Source organism: Phaethon lepturus, unplaced genomic scaffold (assembly GCF_000687285.1).
Source record: "Phaethon lepturus isolate BGI_N335 unplaced genomic scaffold, ASM68728v1 scaffold47270, whole genome shotgun sequence".
Lineage (NCBI taxonomy): Eukaryota > Metazoa > Chordata > Aves > Phaethontiformes > Phaethontidae > Phaethon > Phaethon lepturus.
In genome coordinates, this window is record NW_010512071.1 from 1 (window position 1) to 819 (window position 819).

Below are 819 nucleotides of genomic sequence, written 5' to 3' on the forward strand. Positions count from 1 at the left end.
GTGGACATAGAAACTTGTCTGTCTCTAGAAACGTTTCTAAAACCTGCTCGTGAGGGTGCTGTGCCAAGGGGGTATAGCTCAGTGGTAGAGCATTTGACTGCAGATCAAGAGGTCCCTGGTTCAACTCCAGGTGCCCCCTCTTTAGCTGCTTTTTCAGTTTCTTTTTCCAAAACCTCCTCACAGGCAGACTATGGGGAGACCTTCTTACCCCTCCAAGGTCTTAGAAGTAACTTGTTGATCTTTTGCCAAGCGTGAAATGAGACTTTCACATTTTTGCTCTCCTCCTTAAGTCTGCACTTACACACAAATAAGCTGTCTCATCATAGGTGCTGCTGGTCTAGTTTTTCCTGTTTGAGTAATTGCCATTAATTTAAACAGTAAACGACGAGGATAATGTCTGTCCAGAAGCGGGGATCTCTGACGAAATGTTTCCTGAAGGGAGCTGGGGCAATGAGGTATAAATCAGGCTGTGGGTGTTTTGCTGAAAGGTGTCTTCAGCCTCAGGTATTGCTGTCTGGGCGCCCCGGGGCTCGAACTGTCAACCTCTCCAGCCGCAGTCGGAGGCTTTAGCCCTGAGCTGCGGCCCCCCGCGACGCGGGGTGGTTGGGGAGGGTGTTTGGCGGGAACAGGTGGCTCAGGGGCGACGCGCCGGGTTAGGAACCGAGAGGTCGCCGGTTCTAACCTGACCCTAGGCTGCCTCCAGAAGAAACCAAACCCCGAGGGGCTCTTTGTGAAGGTGATCTCACAGGAGCAGTTTGGCAGTAAACAGTAAGCCAGGACACGTTTACAATAGTGTTAATTAGAACAACCTGACAAACT

The 819-nt window shown here is 50.9% G+C and overlaps 1 non-coding gene across 1 annotated transcript; it reads left to right on the plus strand.

The window, feature by feature from the left end:
* The first annotated feature begins 67 nt into the window (after positions 1-67).
* On the plus strand, positions 68-139 carry TRNAC-GCA. The gene has a single exon. It is a non-coding gene; the product is annotated as a tRNA-Cys (tRNA).
* The last annotated feature ends 680 nt before the right edge of the window (positions 140-819 follow it).